Raw genomic sequence first — 22,339 nt, forward strand, 5'->3', positions numbered from 1 at the left:
TTGATGCTTCCTGGGCCTGGATACTTGTTTCTTTCCCCAGGTTAGGGAAGGTTTCAGCCATTATTTATTTACGTAAATTTTATATTCCTTTCTCTCTCTCTTCTCCTTTTGGGACCCCTGTAATGAAAATGTTAGTAAGATTGATGTTGTCCCAGAAGTTCTTTAAAATATCCCATTTTATTTTTTTTTTCCTTTTGCTGTTCTGGTTGGCTGTTTTCCACCATTCTGTCTTCCAGGTTGCTTATATGTTCTTCTGTTTTCATCTAATCTGCTGTTGATTCCCTCTAGTGTATTTTTCATTTCAGTTATTGTGTTCTCCAGCTCTGATTATTTTTTACTAACTGTTGAAATTCTCACTATGTTCCTTCATTCTTCTCCAGAGTTTAGTGAGCACCTTTATGACTTTGGACTCTTTATTAGGTAAATTACTTACCTCCATTTCATTCTTTTATTTTTTTCCCATGAGAGTTTATGTTGTTCTTTCATTCAGAAAAAATTCCTCTGTCTCCTCATTTTGTTTGACTTTCTCTGTTTGTTTCAATGAATTAGGTGAAACAGTGACCTCTCCCAGTCTTGAAGGTATGGTCTTATGTAGGAGCATCCCCCGTGTAGACCATGTGTTCTGAACAGCTTTGGCAGGACAGCTGGAACTAGAGTAGGTTCAGGCCAGGGATATGCTGGGGTGGCCTTGGCAGGCCAACTAGAGTAACAAGAATTTTTTAGATTGTTGCCTTTACACTAGAACTTGGAGCTAGTGAGTTTGTGCAAAAACCCTTAAAAGTGGAGTTTTGGGTACCTACAGCTTTCCAACTCTCCTGGATATAAACTCCACTGGCTTTCAAATCCAGTTATAGGGACTCATTTCCTGGTTCTAGTCTCCAGGGATGGGGTGCCCAGTATGAGCCTAAGGTCCTACCCCTTGCTCCTTAGGTAGGACCTCCACATTCGTGAGATCCCCTCAACTTTGTGGGTTGCTTCACCAGAAGAGTGCGTCTTGATTAGATTGCATCTCTGTCCTCATATCCACCTTGATGTGTTTTTTCACTGTATTGTTAATTGTAGAATAGCTGTTCTGCTATTCTTTGTGTTATTTTCAGAGAGAATTGTTCTATATGTAGTTGTAGTTTTGGTGTGGGAGGAGGTGAGATCAGGATCTTCCTACTCCACCATCTTGACCCTTCTCCCTAATTTAGTATTTTGACAAAACTGCTTATCCCTGCTACTCAAACTAGTTGCAGAGAAAAAATGATATATGCACAGAATAATTAATAAACATTAATATTTTGGGCTATTTCACTTTAACGTCCACATTCCTGACAATGCTCAAAGTTGTCATACCTCTTAATGATTGCAATTCTAGTAGGTGCAAACACATTGCTGTCTGTCTGTATTTGTATATACTTGTGAATTTATTTACTTGTTTCATAAACATACAAACTTCGTTGGTTATAGCCATTGATCATCTGTCTGTTGTAGTGTTTGTCAGGTTTCTGCACTATAAACTTATTCTTTTTCTCTTTTTCTATACTGTACTTTTTTAGAAGGAAGTCTTTTTGTGCATCCCACACTTAATTTAGAAGTGGGGATTATGCTCCACCTCCTTAACAACAGAGTGTCTACATAAATGATTTGGAATTCTGCCCAAGAGATTTGTCTATTTTTTACCATGTATTTACTTATACAATCATTTAAACATATCCATATATCCAGGATTATAGAGTAGTGGTTATTTATTTATAAAAATAAATATATATTTATTTCACTTATAATCTACTGTTACTTTATATACAATATATACAATATACTCTATTGCTCATATTGTTCCAGGTTTATTCATTGGGTACTTTCAGTTGGTTCTTGATCCCTTGGACATATCCCCCAACATTGTGTAGTTTGTTAAGTACTTCCTTAGTTTTTTGGCACTATGAAATTATAAAGACTCATCTTATTTAGTTCTGTGTGGTCCTACTACTCTCAAGGCAGCCAAAATTTGCCTTGTATCTTTGTGTTAAAGACAGTACTCTAGTAATATTGACATATTTCTTGTCTTTCTTTGGGTTTATAGTGTTTTTTCTTCTACCCTACCTCAGCAACAATGGCTTTTGGTGCCCCAGTTCCAGCAGCTTAAAACTTTTGCCTTCTATAATGCATGATTCCAGGGAGGGTGGCAGAGCTTATTTACCTTTTCTGGAACTGGAGCCATCTTCCTCTCCATGTCTTCACCAACAAGAAAAGTTCTATCTTTTTTCTACATTGCATCCAATATTTCTCAGAAGCACCTGTGAAGGCTCTAAAAAAGATCTTATAAGGATTGTAAATTCTTCCTTTGAATAAGGCTCCCCAAGAATCTATACTTCATGATAGTCCACTGTACATTTTTAGCAGCATTTTAAAATTCTAGTTGAGTTGTACTTACCAACTTGTATTTGGTAACATTTTTGTCCTGTGCTCTGCTTTGGGTGGGAAATTGCATGTGTTCCATCTTTCATGGATGGTCCTGCTCACTCTTGGAATTTACACTTCTTGATTTCCCTATTATCTTTGTTGGATTCAAGAAAGTTTTAATTTTGAAGTTTAAGTGAGTTTTTCTTATAATTACATTGGAACTGACACTTTTTTTTTTAGCATTTTGCACCTGAGTTGGAAGATGAACTCCAGTATTTTGATTGCTATATTCAATTCAATTTTTCTAATTTAGGTTTCTTTTTACATGTGATACATTTATATGATTCCAAAATTAAAACTATTAATACATAGAGTATACATCAAGAATTTTTGATTCCATACTCCATCAACCTGTCCTAATTATTTTTATACTTCCAGTATTTCCTTTTGTAAATATAAACAATTGTGTATAGTTTATCCCAACTTTTCTATCACAAAAATTTCACACCATATAGTTACCTTTTCATCTTTTTTTTTTTTCATTTAAACTATAGCTATTGAATCTCTCTTCAAAATGGCTTCATGTTACTCCATTGTGTGAATAAAGCATGTTTACTCAGTCATTCCCCTTGTTTGGGTTGTTCCCAATTATTTGCTATTACAGTCTGAGTAGATAGGTGAATGACTTGAGGAAAGAAAAAAAATATCAGGGTAAAGCATTCTAGAAAAGGGAAACATAATTCATAATTCTTAGGGGTAAGAATGGCTTGATGTGTTTGAGGATGGCTAAAAAGTGGTATTAGTTAATAATTTTGAAGTAAAAGGAAGGGGCACATTATATGAGGTTATAGCATATGGTAAAACTGATAAGAAAGAAAAAACTTTTTCTAGGTGTAATGGATAACAATTGAAAGCCTTTAAATATGGCAATGGTATCATATAATTTGTAGATTGGCTTTTGCTCTAATGCTTACATGCAAAATAATGGAAATAACTTACAGAGGGAAGGCTGTTACCTACCTCATCCTGGTTGGTATGATGATGTTTGTTTTTTGGTTTCACTGTTTCTACTCTATTGAAATACTGAGGCAGTTAAAAGGGAAAGTTGTCCAAAATGGAGTGGTTATGATTTGAACATAGCCCACCTTTTCTTTTGCACTTTGATCATACAAGCATACATTAGGGAAGTTCTAACACATTTTCATTTTGATATTATTATTCTTCAGAGTGGTAATTCATCACTTGATATTTGATAACTTCCTAAAGTCTTAACAATTCTGTATTTCATAAATAAAATCCTTCATAGATTGTTGCACAGAATTTCACTCTTCCTTATTTATAATGCTAAAAGAGGTGTTTCCCTGTATTCATATTTTCCTGCTAATTTCAGTCCTACTCATGAGTGTTGGATTTAAACATTTGTGCTCACATTATTTATTCTCATGGATGTTTTAAATAAACCTGTTAAGAAAAACTTTCCTAAACAATAATATGTTCCTTGATCATATCAGATTACATCTTATAATTGGATAACAAGAATGACTTTATAAAAGATGACTTTGATGAAAAGCTAATCTAAATATGGGTATGCTAAGTAGAGAGAAATGAACAAATAAAAAAATATTACTATCGTAAAACAACAAATATTATTTATGGCATTTTTATACTTATCAAGTTTATCGAGACTTTTTAAAACTAAGAAATTTTAAATAAAACAAAGTGAAATATATATTTTAAGTTGTTAAAATATTGATGTTGAAATATATATTTTAAGTTGTTAATGAAAGTGTTTAGCCAAATCTATTTTAAGAGATCCAATTTCAGTATCTTAAAAGAGGACATAGGGAGGAGGAAAAAATATCAAACTACATTAGTAAATGAACTTAAGAAGGAAAAAATGCTTTTGCAATTAAGGAGAAGAAAAGTGTGCATGTGATATAATTGGATGTAAGAAGTTGTGAAAATGTGTAGCAAGTTGAATTCTGAGCATACTAATTTTCAAAGATAAAAATAAAATACTGAAAAATGAACTTTAAAAATTCTACATAGAACTTTTCAATAAATCCACTGAACTTTATATTCCTTTAGCAAAACTTGAAGTAGTACATCCAATGCTTAGAAATATATTTTTGAAAAAGAGAGAAAACTATTCTTTCTGTCTGTAATTTTTGTTTCTGTTCCTCTCTTTACTGTTTGTTTTCTTTTTTTTTTTCAACAACTATTGTTTATCCACCTCACGCTTGCAATTTTACCCATAGTTTTCCAGGATAAACAATAATCTCTGACACACTGTGACTGGAAGCACTACACTCAGGTCATTTTGGGCAATGAAAACAGAAGAGAGCTAAATGAGATGGATGGATAAGGGGGTGAAAAAGATGAATGAAAAGAAACAGTATTTCAAAGCCAGCAAGTAGACTGATTTTCTAGAGTCTAGATTAGAGGGTTTATGTGTTAATGTTGTCCATCCCACCAAATCTTATATCAATTTAATGGGCAATCATTGTAGAGACCAAACCACTGACCTTGCTACTCAATTTTTTTCTTTTATTTTCTCCTCATTGACAGGAGTGGGTATGATGGGCATGTGAGAACATAGGGAACTTCATTATATCTTGTCATTTTGCAGAAAACTAAACAGGACCAGAAAGGTGAAGCGATTTTTCCTGAGCTCACACTATAATTAACAAACATGTGGCTTGATTGTAGGCCCCCAGCCTCTCATTGTCTTCTTATGAAATAAGGAAAGCTGCTCATTGCCAAATGGCATGTATCAATCCTAGTCATGCTCCTATTTGCTAAACACAGAGTATTCTGTATGAACAAGATTCTGACTTTTTATAATATTGTAAACAACCGTTTTTACCTTTCATACAGTTCTTACTTCATTCATTTAAAAGTAATTTTAAAAAATATTCTACTATGTGGACTTCTAGGCTTTGATGTATGCTTCCCTTTCCCTTTAGCTGAATTCCACTAGATACAGTCACATCTTCTTCAATGCTGATTTCACTGAGTTATGGAAAAGGTATTTGCTTCGTGGTTACACTCCCAACCCTCAGATTAAGTTACATGCCACAGCTACTAAATAAAGCTTTAGTTCTTCTTTTGGACTAATTTAAATCTGTGTCTCCCAAACCAAGGATCTATCCCTAGCCTTTCAAAATTTACACAAATCTCCTCCATGTTTTGTTTTTGTTAATTTACCCTTCCAGACATCCAAGAACTCAGATAATAATTAGAGCTAAGAGAGCATAGCATTCATAAAGTGACTCTGTTAGAGGCAAAAGAAATTCTCATGGCAATTTAGATGGAAGAACAACAACATACTGATTTTGATACACAGCCTATCAGGAAACACACTTGGGCCGAGGGTGACCCTTTTGTAGATGCTGTCTGAATGCCCTGAATTTGTTAACTTCCTGATCCAGTGAGATGCCAAATCTTTCTTGGATTTCAAATTTTAAAAATTAAATAAAAATTTTCATATTAGCCTCAGCAATTGTGAGGACACATTTTTAAATCCCATTACTTACATTTGGAGAGATATGTGCCTTTTATCACTGCCCCTTAAGCTTCTGTACATCCTTATCAATGATTTCATTCAGATTTCCAAAACTTTCCTGCAATTTGTATATCAATTGGGAATTCACAGGCTCAAGATACTTTGATAAATTCTAAATCCCACCCCTATGACAAGTTGGTAGTTTTTTTTAATTATTTTTTTGGTAAGACTTCATTTTCTTAAAGTAGTTTTAGGTTCACAGAAAAATTAAGTAGAAGTACAGAGATTTCCCATATATCTCCTTTCCCCATACATGCATCACCTCCACCATTATGAACATCTCTTGCAAGAGTGGTACATTTCTCTCAATTGTTGAACTTACGTTGACACATCATAACAACTCAAAGATCATAGTTTACATTATGGTTCACTCTTATTGCTATACATACTATAGGTTTGGAAAATGTATAGTGATGTGTATCCACCATTATAGTATAATACAGAATACATTCACTACCCTAAAAATCTTCTGTGCTTTACCTATTTATCTCAAAGCCCACTTTACCCACAACTGGCAACCACTGATATCTTTACTGTCTCTATAGTTTCATATTTTTCCAGAATGTTGTGTAGTTAGAATCATACAGTATACATTACCTTCTTTCACTAAGTAAAATGCATTTAAGGTTCTCCCATGTACTTTCATGGCTTGATAGCTCACTTCTTCTGAGTACTGAAAATATTCCATTGTGTGAACATACCACTGTTTATCCATACACTTACTGAAATACATCTTGGTTGCCTCCAAGTTTTGACAAATTATTAATAAAGTTGCTATAAACACTTGTGTACAGATTTTGTGTGAACATAAATTTTCAACTCATTTGGGCAAATACTAGGGAGTAAAATTGCTGGATTTTATAATAAGTTCACTTTTCTAAAAATGTCTTCCAAAGTGGCTGTACCATTTTGCATTCCCACCAGCAACGAATGAGATTTCCTGTTGCTTCACATCCTCACTAGCATTTTCTGTTGTCAGTGTTCTGGAATTTGGCCATTATGATAGATGTGTAGTGGTATCTTATTTTTTTAACTTGCATTTCCCTGATGACATACAATATGAAGCATCTTTTCATATGCTTATTTTCTATCTGTATATCTTCTTTTGTGACATGTCTGTTAAGATATTTGGTCTATTGTTAATCAGGATGTTTATTTCCTTACTGTTAAATTTTGTGTTCTTTTTATATTTTGGATAACAGAACTTTATCAAATGTGTCTTTTGCAAACAATTTTCTCCCAGCGTGTGGCTTGTTTTCTCATTCTCTTTATATTTTCTTTCACTGTGAAGGAGTTTTTAATTTATTGAAATCCAGCTAATCAATTATTTCTTTCATGGATCATGGCTTCAGTATTATATCTAAAAAGTAATTGCTATACACAAGCTCATTCAGTTTTTCTCCAATGTTGCCTTTAAGGAGTTTTAGAGTTTTGCATTTTATATTTATATCTACCATCCACTTTAAGTTAATTTTTGTGAAGAGTACAAGGTGCCTTTTTTTTCCATGTGGATGCCCAGTTTTCCAGCACCATATATTGAAAATACTATCTTTGCTTTATTGTATTGCTTTTGTTACTTTGTCAAAGACCAGTGTATTTTTTAACTACATGTTGGTGTATTTCTGGGCCCTCTGCCCTGTTTCACTGCTGTGTTTTCTACACTTTCAGCAATACTACACTGTCTTGATCATTGCCACTTTATATAAGTCTTGAAGTAAGTCAGTCCTTCAACTTTGTTTTTCTCCTTCAATTTTGTGTTAGCTATTCAGGTTGTTTTTCCTCTCCATATAAACCTTATAATCAGTTAGTTGATACATAGAGTACCATCTTATTTTTATTGTGACTGCAGATAGCTGTTTTTTAGTATTTTTAGAACTCAATGCAAGACCAAACAAAATGAAACAAAACCTTAGAACCTCAGAACATAAATCAATGTCTTTATGAATTTGGAGGATAATATTTCCTGTATAAACAATCAAACAATTCTGTTTTATTATTCTAACTTAATTTTATTATACCCAAGAACAGGTTGCATTTAATGAAAGAAGTGACAGCTCACCCAGTAGAATCACCTGAAACTTGCTCCTAATGATAGTTTGCAATATATTGACCTCAATTATATGGGCAGCTTAGATCTGTTACCTTTATAGGGTCTTGATTAATGTGTTCAACATTAAGTAAATTGAGTCTATATTATGTCTTGGGGCTAAAAACAAATTAAACAATTACCCTCCTTAGAGGAAGATTAAATATACTGGTGGTATAAGTTAAAACAATTAAGGGACTAATTAGAAAGCTTATTTTTATTTTTATAAGTTTATGTTTATTTATTTAATAAATATTTATTGAGTAACCACATTCAAGATATTCTACTAGGTATTGGGAATACAGCAGTAAATAGAGATAATATCTTTCTTATGAAGTAGCTTGTTTTCAAGATGGGTGACATAGCTAATAAGAAATTAAAAATTAATATTTTTGATATCTATTTGTAGACAAAAATGAATCAGGGTAAAGTGAATATAGAGTCATCTGGTAGTGCTATTTTTTAATGGTAGAATCAAGGAAGACTTCCCTGAAGCAGTGATGATTTTGAGCAATGTTCTGAATAACGTATATGAACTGGAAGGATTTTTACAAAGTTCTTGGAAGGAGAGTTCCATGTATAAGGAAAAAGGCAATCACAGAGGCAGAAGCATTTTTTATATGTTTAAGAAACAACAAGGAATTTGGTTGGCTTGAGTATAGTAAACCAGGGAGAAAGGATATTAGGAAGAAAATTAGAGAGTCATCTGTGAAACAGGTAAATGAGCACCTTTTAAGCCATAGAAAGGATTTTGAATTTACAGTACACTGGGTATGTACCTCAATATTTGGCATACATAAGCCTCTTGGCTGTGACCCTGTAGGATGAACACCTCTGAATCCATAGTTTTTCACGTCCTTTCAATTACTGAATATCATTTGCACAATGAAGATTCTCTAGACCAAAAACATAATGTGACTCCAAACTTCAGTGGTGTTAAAACAATGCAGAGCATTTACTGCAGAGAAATATATAGTTTTCTCTAAATTTTTGAATGTTCTTTTATCTTGTAATTTACTGTGGCCATTCAGGAAATCCTATTTTTAAAAAATGGAAGAAAGTTAAAAAATGTTGGAAGTGTAGAAATTGGATAAGTCTGAAAAATAGGAAAATTAAGGAATAGATTTGAGGAAGATTGGGAGGCTGGCTACAGTGGGTACAGCTAGTGCCTAACTCCACTTCCTCCTATACACTGGAGTTCACCCTTATGTACAAAGCTGGTGGACATTTGCTTTGCTTGCTCATATTTTCCCTTCTCAAGCACTCAAGTCTCTTTGCTGTTTCTTGACACAAGGTCTTCCTCTGGTGCCATGGGAATTTGCTCAGTGCATGCAAGACTCCCTGATTTGATGAAAAATGAATGGCATAGAAGCAAGCAATAAGTACTGGAATCCCAAATATATACTCCTACTTTAACATCCTTTGGTAAGCTGATCTTGAGATGGTTTTACTTGGCTCCTTGGGGTCACCTACAGAATTCAGTCCCAGGGCCCCACAGTGGTAACCTGCTAAGTAGTAACTAATGACTGTATATCCTCCCTTCCTGTCACACTCTTCCTGATCTTCACTGGTTCTTCCTAAGGTCACAGCCCATAAAAACCACCTTCATTCAATTTCTTGTCTCATGGTCTGTTTTTGAGAATTTTGTATGGTAAGTATGACTGCCTGAGAAAAGAACTGTTAGAAATCTTGGTACAAAAAAAGGAGGAAAACTTTAAAGGAATTAATATTAATTAGTACTAAATAAATAAAGGACTTCGACAAATGAAAGAAATTTTCCTTATTATCCAATGTGGGAACAACAGTATTAAATTGTTTAGAATATTAATATCTTTGCCATATTTGATTTCTTCCTGGCTGTATAAGTATTATTAGAGGTCTATTAATACATGTTTTATATTTGAAGCAGAGAGGTATATGTAGAAGATTCAATTAGTGATTTCATTATAGATATGGCCTCAATTGAAGGAGCATCTCTAGCCCTGACTCTGGTAATCAGAGATCACAAACTCAATTATTCAGTTCTTACATACACTTAATTTCCCACTTGCTGCAGTGGAAAGAATATTTTCAAACACGTCTGTGGAAAAACCTTGATGACAGAATAGAATAAGAAGATGTCAAAGCTTCTCTTTGTCAGTAGGAGCCTGAATATTCAGAAAAAGAAATTTGAACCACATTTTCTGCGTGCCACCTTGTGAATGCTATTGCTTTTATGATTATATCTGAAGAATAATATGGTAGCATAAGTAAATGAAGTATTAATGATTTATTCACCAGCTTTTATTGATACAAGTTACTTTTTAAATTTGTATATTTTGTACATAACCAGCTGCTATTCAAATGTGAAGCTATTTTAATTTACAGTTCAGCTGTTTTTATGAGGTTGAATTCTTGCCATGCATAAGATATAAAAGCAAATATGATTCATCCCCCATATATATACACTGGATACTGTATTTTTGTTTAAATATTTTGTAGGTAATTTATTCTAGTCTATATCTCAGGTTTTCATTTTGCTAAATAATATCTCTATTCTAAAATTATTTAAAAGTTTTGACAATCAAGTTCCATTACTCGGTTTGTGTTTTTAATCTTTAAATCCATCCAGTTATAAAGTTAAAAGTATGTTCTATATTTTCTTCTACATTCATAGATTTTTAAATTCACATTTGTATCTTTATGTACATGAAAATTGTTTTCTTGATCATATTAAGTGAGAATCAATTTTATAGTTCTACATGCATGTATAATTACTATAACATCAATAATTTAATTATTCATTAATCATTTCTTTCTATCACACACTTAAAAAGCATCTATCAAACACTGCCTGCTCTGCCAGGCAATGTTGTGGGCAATAGAATTTAAAACAATGAACATGGTCCATGCTCCCTAGGAGTGTCATGGGGATGAGAGGACAGAGCTGTAATAACCTAGTTTCTCAGCCTGGACTTAGAGGAGAAACTAAGTTAAAGCTTTAGTTCAATTGTTTTAATTGTTTGTTGCCTTTTTTTAAAATGATACTAAATCTGGTTTATTGCAAGCTGCTTGAGGTGTGCTGGATGTTGGACTTGAACAGCACACTCAAACAAGCATTCTCACTGATTTTCACAGCTCTGAAGGTGCAGAGGTGAGCCTTATGAGGTTAGAATTGAGAGATGCCTTTCTCTTCATCCTAACAGTATCTTCTAGGTGGACATTAGCCTGTACCTAAAGAGAGCTCAACGAATCCTGGTACTCATGTAAGGCAAAAAGATCCAAGAAGAGGGGCCTAATAAAAGCATCTAAGCATTTTTCTCTTAATGAATAAAGTAACTTGGGGTAGGCTACCCACTACCAGTTCCCTATCCTGTAATTCCTGATCTAATGCCAAACTCTGATGAAAAAACTATGCTGAAATTATAAAACATAGATACATATTAAAATATTTTGTCTTGCATATAATCAAATAATGCTTTATGTTTATATGTAAAATTTTGTTAAAATAAATTTATGTTAGTTTTAAAGAACATAGTGCAGTTATTTATTTTTTAATTTTATTTTATTCATTTTTTTTATACAGCAGGGTCTTATTAGTTATCTATTTCATACATATTAGTGTGTATATGTCAGTCCCAAACTCCCATTTCATCCCACCACCACCATATCCCATGCTACTTGCCCTTGGTTTCCACATGTTTACTCTCTACATCTGTGTCTCTATTTCTTCCTGGCAAACGTGTTCATCTGTACCATTTTTCTAGATTCCACATATATGCATAAGCATACAATATTTGTTTTTCTTTTTCTGACTTACTCCACTCTGTATGACAGTCTCTAGGTCTCTACAAATGACCCAATTTTGTTCTTTTTATGGCTAAGTAATATTCAATTAAATATACATACCACATCTTCTTTATCCATTCATCTCTCCATGGGCATTTAGGTTGCTTCCATGACCTGGCTATTGTAAATAGTGCTGCAACAAATATTGGTGTGTATGTGTCTTTTTAAATTATGGTTTTGTCTGGGTATATGCCCAGTAGTGGGATTGCTGGGTCATACACTAATTCTATTTTTAGTTTTTTAAGGAACCTCCATACTGTTCTACATAGTGGCTGTATCAGTTTACATTCTCACCAACAGTGCAAGAGGGTTCCCTTTTCTCCACACCCTTTGCAGCATTTGTTGTTTGTAGATTTTCTGATGCCCATTATAACCGATGTGAGGTGAGACCTCACTGTAGTTTTGATTTGCATTTCTCTAATAATTAGTGATGTTGAACAGCTTTTCATGTGCTTCTTGGCCATCTGTATGTTTTCTTTGGAGAAATGTCTATTTAGGTCTTCAGCCCATTTTTTTTGATTTTTTTTTTTTTAAATATTGAACTTCATCAGCTATTTATATATTTTGGATATTAATCCTTTGTTGATTCATTTGCAAACATTTTCTTCTATTTTGAGGGTTGTCTTTTCATCTTGTTTATAGTTTCCTTTGCTGTGCAAAAGCTTTTAAGTTTCATTAGGTCCCATTTGTTTATTTTTGTTTTTATTACCATTACTCTCAGAGGTGGGTCAAAAAAACTCTTGCTGTGATTTATGTAAAGAGAGTTCTGCCTATGTGTTCCTCTAAGAGTTTTATAATGTCCAGTCTTACAGTTAGGTCTTTAATACATTTTGAGTTTATTTTTGTGTATGGTGTTAGGGAGTGTTCTAATTTCATTCTTTTACATGTAGCTGTCCAGTTTTTCCAGCACCACTTATTGAAGAGACTGTCTTTTCTCTAATGTATACTCTTGCCTCCTTTGTCAAAGATAAGGAGACCATATATGTGTGGGAGTTTATCTCTGGGCATTCTATGCCATTCTATTGATCTATATTTCTATTTTTGTGCCACTACCCTATTTTCTTGATTACTGTAGCTTTGTAGAATAGTCTGAATTCAGGGAGCCTGATTCTTCCAGCTCCATGTTTTCCCCTCCAGATTACTTTGGCTATTCGGAGTCTTTTGTATCTCCATGAAAATTTTAAGATTTTTTTGTTCTAGGTCTGTAAAAAATGCCATTGATAACTTGATAGGGATTTCATTGAATCTGTAGATTGCTTTGGGTAGAATATTTTCACAATATAGATTCTTCCAATCCAAGAACATGGTATCTCTCTCCATCTGTTTGTGTCATCTTTGATTTCTTTCATTAGTGTCTTATAGTTTCCTGAGTACAGGTCTTTTACCTCCTTAGGTAGGTTTATTCCTAGGTATTTTATTCTTTCAGTTACAATGATGAGTGGGGTTGTTTCTTTAATTTCTCTTTGTGATTTTTTGTTGTTAGTATATAGGAATGCCAAAGATTTCTGGGCATTAATTTTGTATCTTTCAACTTTATCACATTTACTGATTGGCTGTAGTAGATTTCTGGTGGCATGTGTAGGATTATCTATGAATAGTATCATGTCAACTGCAAACAGTGACAGCTTTATTTCTTTTCCAATGTGTATTCTTTTAATTTCTTTTTCTTCTCTGATTGCCATGGCTAGGACTTCCAAAACCATGTTGAATAGGAATGGCAAGAGTGGACATCCTTGTCTTGTTCCTGATCTTAGAGGAAATGTTTCAGTTTTTCACCATTGAGAATGATGTTTTCTGTGGGTTTGTCATATATGGCCTTTATTATGTCGAGGTAGGTTCCCTCTATGCCCACTTTCTGGAGAGTTTTTATCATAAATGGGTGTTGAATTGTGTCAAAAGCTTTTTCTGCATCTATTGAGATGATCATATGGTTTTTATTATTCAATTTGTTAATATGGTGTAACACATTGATTGATTTCTGTATATTGAAGAATCCTTGTATTCCTAGGATAAACTCCACTTGATCATGGTATATGATCCTTTTAATGTGCTGTTGGATTCTGTTTGCTAGTATTTTGTTGAGGATTTTTGTATCTATGTTCATCAGTGATATTGGCCTGTTGATTTCTTTCTTTGTGACATCTTTGTCTGGTTTTGGTATCAGGGTGATGATGGCCTTGTAGAATGAGTTTGACAGTGCTGCTCCCTCTGCTATATTTTGGAAGAGTTTGAGAAGGATGGGTGTTAGCTCTCTCTAAATGTTTGATAGAATTCATCTATGAAGCCATGTTGTCCTGGGCTTTTGTTTGTTGGAATATTTTTAATCACAGTTTCAACTTCATTACTTCTGATTTGTCTGTTCACATTTTCTATTTCTTTCTGGTTCAGTCTTGGAAAGCTACACTTGTCTAAGCATTTGTCCATTTCTTCCAGGTGGTCCATTTTATTGGCATAGAGTTGCTTGTAGCAGTCTCTTATGATGCTTTGTACTTCTGCGGTGTCCATTTTAACTTCTCCTTTTTCATTTCTAATTTTATTGACTTGAGTCCTCTCCATCTTATTCTTGATGAGTCTGGCTAAAAATATCAATTTTGTTTATCTTCTCAAAGAGCCAGCTTTTAGTTTTATTGATCTTTGCTGTTGTTTTCTTTGTTTCTATTTCATTTATATCTGCTCTGGTCTTTAATATTTCTTTCCTTCTGCTAATTTTGGGTTTTCTTCATTCTTCTTTCTCTAATTTCTTTAGGCGTAAGGTTAGATAGTTTATTTAAGATTTTGCTTCTTTCTTGAGATAGGATTGTATTGCTATAAACTTCCCTCTTAAAACTGCTTTTGCTGTATCCCATAGGTTTTGGATCATCATGTTTTCATTGTCATTTGTCTCTAGGTTTCTTTTGATTTCCTCTTTGATTTCTCCAGGGATCTCTTGGTTATTTAATAATGCATTGTTTCGCCTCCATGTGTTTGTGTTTTTTACGATTTTTTCCCTGTAATTTATTTCTAATCTCTCACCATTGTGGTCGGAAAAGATGATTGATATGACTTCAATTTTCTTAAAATTACTGAGGCTTGATTTTTGACCTACGTTGTGATCTATCTTGGATAATGATCCATGTGAAATTGAGAAGAATGTGTAATTTGCAGTTTTCAGATGGAATATCCTATAAATATTAGTTAAATCTATCTTGTCTATTGTGTCATTTTAAAGCTTGTGTTTCCTTATTAATTTTCTGTCTGGAAGATCTGTCCATTGGTGGAACTGAGGTGTTAAAGTCCCTACTATTTTTGTGTTATGTCAATTTCCTCTTTTATGTCTGTTTACAACTGCCTTATGTATTGAGGTGCTTCTATATTGGATGCATAAATATTTATAACTGTTTTATCTTCTTCTTGGATTGATCCCTTGATCATTATGTGGTGTCCTTCCTTATCTCTTGTAACATTCTTTATTTTAATGTCTATTTTATCTGATGTGGGTATTGCTACTCCAACTTTCTTTTTATTTCCGTTTGCATGGAATATCTTTTTCCATCCTCTCACTTTCAGTCTGTATGTGTCCCTAGGTCTGAAGTGGGTCTTTTGTAGACAGCATATATATGGGTCTTGCTTTTGTATCCATACTGTAAGCCCATGTCTTTTCATTGGAGCATTTAATCCATTCACATGTAAGGTAATTATCAATATTTATTTTCCTATTACCATTTTCTGAATTGTTTTATATTTGATTTTGTAGGTCCTTTTCATCTCTTGTGTTTCCCACTTAGAGAAGTTCCTTTAGCATTTGTTGTAGAGCTGGTTTGGTGGTGCTGAATTCTCTTAGCTTTTGTTTTTCCATATAGCTTTTGATTTCTCTGTTGAATCTGAATGGGATCCTTGCTGGGTAGTGTAATCTTAGTTGTAGTTTCTTCTCTTTCATCATTTTAAATATATCGGTCCACTACCTTCTGGCTTGTAGAGTTTCTGCTAAGAAATCAGCTGTAACCTTATGGGAGTTCCCTTGTATGTTATTTGTTGTTTTTCCCTTGTTGCTTTTAATAATTTTTCTTTGTCTTTAATTTTTGTCAGTTTGATTACTATGTGTCTTGGTGTGTTTCTCCTTTGGTTTATCCTGCCTGAGCCTCTCTATACTTCTTGGACTTGGGTGGCCATTTCCTTTCCCATGTTAGGGAAGTTTTCAACTATAATCTCTTCAAATATTTTCTTGGGTCATTTCTCTCTCTCTTCTCCTCTGGGACCCCTATAATGTGAATGTTGGTGCTTTTAATGTTTATCCAGAGGTATCTTAGGCTGTCTTCATTTCTTCTCATTGTTTTTTCTTTATTCTGTTCTGTGGCTGTGAATTCCACCATTCTGTCTTTCAGGTCACTTATCCATTCTTCTGCCTCAGTTATTCTGCTATTGATTCCTTCTAGTTTACTTTTAATTTCAGTTATTGTATTGTTCATCTCTGTTTGTTTGTTCTTTAATCCTTCTAGGTGTTTGTTCTTTAAATTTTCTACGTCTTTGTTAAACATTTCTTGCTTCTTCTTTATCTTTGCTTCCATTCTTTTTCCGAGGTCCTGGATCATCTTCACTATCATTATTCTGAATTCTTTTTCTGGAAGGTTCCTATCTCCACTTCATTTAGCTGTTTTTCTGGGGTTTTATCTTGTTCCTTCATCTGGCACATAGTCCTCTGCCTTTTCATTTTGTCTGTCTTTCTGTGAATGTGGTTTTCATTCCACAATCTGCAGGACTGTAGTTCTTCTTGCTTCTGCTGTCTGCCTTCTGGTGGATGAGGCTATCTAATAGGTTTTTGCAAGCTTCCTGATGGGAGGAACTGGTGGTGGGTAGAACAGGGTGTTGTTCTGGTGGGCAGAGAACAGTAAAACTTTAATCTGCTTGTCTGCTGATTGTTGGGGCTGAGTTCCCTCCCTGTTGGTAGTTTGGCCTTGGGCAATCCAGCACTGAAGCTTACTAACTCTTTAGTGGGGCTAATGGCTGACTCTGGGAGGTCTCATACCTAGGAGTACTTCCCACAACTCTGGCTGCCAGTGTCTTTGTACCTGCAGTGAGCTATAGCTACCCCCAACCTCTGCAGGAGACTCTCAACACTAACAGGTAGGTCTGGCTCAGTCTCCTATAAGGTCACTGTTCCTCCCCTGGGTCCTGATGTGCACACTTCTTTGTGTGTGCTCTCCAAGAGTGGAGTCTCTGTTTCCCCCAGTCCTGTTGAAGTCCTGCAACCAATCCAACTAACCTTCAAAGTCTGATTCCCTGGGAATTCCTCCTCCCATTGTCAGACCCCCAGTTTGGGAAGCTTGACGTGGGGCTCATAACTTTCACTCCAGTGGGTGTACTTTTGTTATATAATTGTTCTCCATTTTGTGCGTCACCCACCCAGTGGTTGGGATTTGAGTTTTGTGATTGCGACCCTCCTACCGTCTCATTTCAGCTTTTCCTTTGTCTTTGGATGTGGGGTAAATTTTTGGTGAGTTCCAGTGTCTTCCTGTCGATGATTGTTCAGCAGTTAGTTATGATTTTGGTGCTCTCACAAGAGGAAATGCCATAGTGCAGTTATTAATATGATTATAAGAACATGTGTGAGGAAACAAGTACTTTTGTTCCACACCAGGATATGATACCAAACCTTTCTCATAAGACATTTTTCCTAGCTCCTCTACTGGCTGGCCAATAGTTCTATGTTTATAGATTATTTTCTTCTAATTTTCTATCTTTTTATGTGTCACCTAAGCTAAAACTTGTATGCTACTTCCATTTTGGACAAGAAATTACAAGTTGTGTTGTTTTCTAAATCACCAGTGCCCTGATTCAGCTTTAAAATATACTGTCTTTCCCATGTGAGAGTGATATTCTTTCCTCACAGTCAGCGGTGCATGCACTCTCACTTGTATATCAATAACATCATAGTTTGGGCTCAGCTTTTTTATTTATTTATTTATTTATTTATTTATTTATTTATTTTTGTCTGTGTTGGGTCTTTGTTGCAAGTGGGCTTTTCTCTAGTTGCAATGAGCGGGGGCTAGTGTTTGTTGCAGTGTGCAGGCTTCTCATTGTGGTGGCTTCTCTTGTTTGCAGAGCATGGGCTCCAGTAGCTGTGGCTCTCGGGCTCTAGAGTGCTGGCTCAGTAGTTGTGGTTCATGGGCTTAGTTGCTCTGTGGCATGTGGGGTCTTCCCAGGCTAGGGCTCAAACCTATGTCCCCTGCATTGTCAGGCAAGTTCCCAACCACTGCACAATCAGAGAAGCCCTGGGCCCAGCTTTTAAGGCTCAAGTACTTAAATCCTCTTCTAACAAAGTTGCAAATATTCAGGATGTCAGATCAAGGTTATCAGTGAGGTTTGTGGCCAGAGAAGCAGAACAACTAACAGGATGAACCAATGACCCTGGTTCATGAGTATTAGTTCTAAATTAATGAGTTAACTTGCCAGAACTATCTATCAACTACTCAAGAAAAAAAAAAAAAAAAACTTTTGTCAAGAATATAGGTGTTCTTTTTCTTTTTTTATCTTCAGTTTTCTTACAAAAAGAGAGCTGATGTTCCTATGTTCCAACACATAAAGTAATTTCCAGACAGTAATGAGGATTTCAAAAAAGTTCATAAAGCCTCCATAGTATGTAAGACTAGAATCAGTACATGCATAAGAATAAATGTTACCTTTTTCAATAAACCAATTTTCATTATCTAGTTCTTCCATATTGAGTCTATAAGAAAAAAATCACTTATTAAAATACTTAATGCCTAAGATATCAGAGAGAGTGAATTAATCTGACATTTATGGTCTTGTTTCCATAGTTTAATTCTTTCTTGGTTTTATTGAACTGACTGAATTGTGACTCCTGTGTTATTGAACTTTGATGCTTTCTCATCAATATGTATAGGGCTATAAAACTGTGGTGAGAATTAGAGAGCAGCATTCAACAATAATGGGGAAATCTTAATATTTTTACAGAAAAGTTTGATTCATGGTGTTGCATAGATACTCTATAATGTTTTTAAATTGATAAAGTAGATACATACACATCAAGTCTACACACACTGAATTTCAGACTTAAATCTAGAAGTAATATTATAGGCATACAATAAGAGCTCTATTTTATAAGGGAAGGAAAACCCAGAAATATTGGGAGTAAGAGGAATTTTTTGAAATCACATAATTGTTTTGTTAGAGTTAGAGATAGAACCTTAGATCAGAAACTGTAAAATCCTATTCATCATCCAAAGAAACTTATTCCTGAATTGGTTGTGCTGCCCAAAATATGTTCTGGACAAATACAATTTCTACAGATAAGTTCTGTGTTCAATTAAGTTGGTGAGACACCACCCCCACCCCATGCCATACTCCTTTCTTTGAAATTCATAGTTCCTCTTTGTATAGAAATGGTTTGGAGAATTTTGTAATAAAGAACCTTTATATCCATTTTTCTAGGCATATTTTTAATTTATCATAAAATTAGTTGATAAGAAATGTGGCAATTGTGTATCTGACAACAGCAAGTGAAGTGGGAAGGAAGTGCATCTAGAAAAAGACCTAAATGCTCATCCTTTATTGAATACGATTTTCCAGATTTAGTCTTTTTGTCTAACTCAAACTTGGATGGCATGAAGCCACATCACCTTTATTGATAGAAATTAAGTTATACACTCACTGTTTCTGAAACACAGTTTTAGAAAAAAAATGATTCTGCAGATTCTTGTTGCTTTGCCTCCTTGACTTGCCCGGTCATGACTCCTGCTCCTGCTAATAACCATCGTGAGGCAGATTGTACGCCACGGTCTACAATCAGTGCCTAGCTCCTGCCGCTGCTTCTTCAACTCCCTCACAAAGAAGGAATAGTTCTCTCTCTTCTTAATTATCTTCAGAAAACTGAGATAGGGCTGTTGCTCTTAAGAAGACTGTATCGCACCGAGGTAAACTATGTCTGCATAAGGCTCTGTCTCCACTACTGGAAAACTGAAAACCCTGAACTGAAGTCCGTTAATTTCCAGACCAACAGAGAAAAGAAAGCTGTTTCCTCAAAGTGTTTCAAGATCCATCTCCTTAGTCCTTATTCTCTGCCCCAGAACTTAAACCCTTTCTGGATGAATGACATCTTTGATATAGAGTCATTTTTCCGAAACATCCTAAACAAGCTTCAAATCTTCCTATTTACTAACATCTGGAATCAAAATGGCATGGTGTTTTTTCTTACCTGTAATCACAGGTTACACAATAGATGTGCTCACATGTTTTTCCTACCAGGAAAGGTATCCCCTTATTTTCCACATGCTTAATTCATATGTATCCATCAAAACCAAATTCATCTGCTACCTCCTTTACTAGTTTATGAAGATTTCCACAATTCTCCTTCAAATAGAAGTAATCTGGCTTGCACCCTAAAATACACACATATACAGCACATATACAAATATACCACTATATTTATATAGTTTTTGTTGCTGTTTTTATTGATCTTGTGTTATAATTAATTAATGTTATATAGATTTTGCTACCTACAGTTAGGGTGGGAACCATGACTTTATAATAAAAGTAAAAAAACACAGATAATGTCATTAAATAAATCTGGAAAAAAAATCTGCCTCCAAAGCTATGCAGTTATAAGACTTTGGAATTATTTTTCAACAGTTTTTTATTCAAAGATACTCAAAACAGATAAAATAGGAAAAGCTAATCTATACACTTGTTTTGGACTTAACTACAAGTCCTAGAAAGCAAAAATCCAGAAACATCTTTAAATGAGAAAACTAGTTACCACTTTCAACTTTGTGGCATTATTTTTTCTGATTGTTTTGATCATACAGACATCTCAACAAAAATACTTTTTTCCCCAAATTTGCAAAAAAAATGACCTTGAAAAATAAGTATTTTCTGGCACTGATATTTCATTTCCTGATTTAAAAACATGGGTATTAATATGTGCCCACAAAATTTTGTAAGAAATATATATGCTTATGAGTACATATGTAAGATTGTGTATATACACATGCACACACACTACAGAGCACTAAGAGTGCACCATATTATAGTGTTTCCTCACAATTTTCCACATGATACATAAGAAACATTCTTCCTTAGAATGGAAAATCAGGAAATGTTTTGACTGAATGACTATTCTTTTCTCCCCTAGATATTAGGATGAGTAAAAAACTATCTATATTATCATCCTTATCACCAATTACATACATTTGTAAGATGGATTACTCGGTTTCATAAGATTAATATTTAATATGTAACTATGTGAGGCTCAGACAATGTAGGGAGAAAATCATTGACTTGTCTCCTGTACCCCACACTTCCATTAACTTAACTAACCAGGCCAGAATGCACACAGTGCATTTATTCAGGGAGTTCACATTTATTGCAACTTAGCTCAGAGCACCTATGTATCAAAAAGCAAAACGAAATCCTAATTTCAAAGATTTTACAGAAGACGGTGCTGTCTACACAGGCTTGATTAACTGTAAAGCAACGGAGTTTATCTTTTTGTTTTCTAAAAAGCAATGTTTATTTAGCAGCATAATTAATTTTCTTGTTTCAAGATTTACATTGCAGGACATTTCATGTGAGAGTTGGTACATCTTTGGGAAGTATACTGTGGATACAGGGAATAATCTGTCAAAAGTTATTTGGTTGTTAAACTGACTAAATAACATTTATTTTTAATACTGATGTGATTGGTGTTTCTAAATCTTAAGGGTTTTTTCTCTAAAAAATAAGTTAATTTAGACGAATTTATATAGCAGCAAGAATACACAAAAGATGAATATTTAAAATACCACATAAAACTTACCTCTAGGCAAAATACTGAATGAAAAAACACTATCCAAACCTTCTTTAATCCAACAGTTTCATTGCCTGGATGATGGCTACCTCATGCTCTGGAGCACACCCAAATTTTGTTTTATTTCTAGTTGGTCTTTTGTCTCCTTACTAATCAAGAAAAGAAAAGAAAAGAAAAGAAAAGACATAGCAAAACACACTAAAAGATCTCCAGTGCCTTCTCTTGAAAGTCAAACTTCTCTTTGACAACACCCATCTTTACACCATGTACATATATGTATTTTTGCTAGCAAATGTGCCCACTCTCACACATTCTTTTATAATCATATATATAATACTATACATATATGATATATTATAATATAGTATATATTTCTAATATATATTACATATTTATAATCTTATGTATTATAAATGTATGATATATATTATAATATATAGATATTCCTCTCAGCTACAGTTAAGAGCAATGTAGGTCATGGTGGTGATAACAACTGGTATTAACTCTATCTCAGGCACTCTGCTTTGTTTTTTACCTGTCTTACATTACTTATTCTGCAAAATCATCCTGTAAGTTAGGTATACTATTGTGTATCATGCAAATGAAGAACTGAGTGCTATAGAACTCATGAAAAATGGACAGTCAAAATATTAACATGTGATATGCCTGAAACCCAAACTCACATCCAAAGCCC

This window comes from Phocoena phocoena, chromosome 14 (assembly GCF_963924675.1).
Source record: "Phocoena phocoena chromosome 14, mPhoPho1.1, whole genome shotgun sequence".
Taxonomy (NCBI): domain Eukaryota; kingdom Metazoa; phylum Chordata; class Mammalia; order Artiodactyla; family Phocoenidae; genus Phocoena; species Phocoena phocoena.